The sequence below is a fragment of the Brassica oleracea genome, chromosome C3, assembly GCF_000695525.1.
Source record: "Brassica oleracea var. oleracea cultivar TO1000 chromosome C3, BOL, whole genome shotgun sequence".
Classification (NCBI taxonomy): Eukaryota; Viridiplantae; Streptophyta; class Magnoliopsida; order Brassicales; family Brassicaceae; genus Brassica; species Brassica oleracea.
Window position 1 is genome coordinate 22,794,681 of NC_027750.1, and position 344 is coordinate 22,795,024.

The window sequence follows — 344 nt, forward strand, 5'->3', positions numbered from 1 at the left end:
TTAGACTTGTCCATGTGAAACCGCTTAAGTACTTTTTCAATGTACTTCTCCTGAGATAAGTGAATCAGCTTCTCACCTCTATCCCGAATAATTCTCATACTAAGAATCTGTTTCGCTGGACCAATATCTTTCATGGCAAAAGACTCACTGAGCTGCTTTTTCAACTCCTTAATTCTGTCCATGTTCCTGCCCACAATCAACATATCATCGACATACAGCAACAAGATGATAAAATCATCCTCACCGAACACCTTCACAAATACACAATGGTCTGAATCAGTCTCTGCATAACCATGCTCCCCCATAACAGACTTGAACTTCATGTACCACTGCCTTGGTGCTTG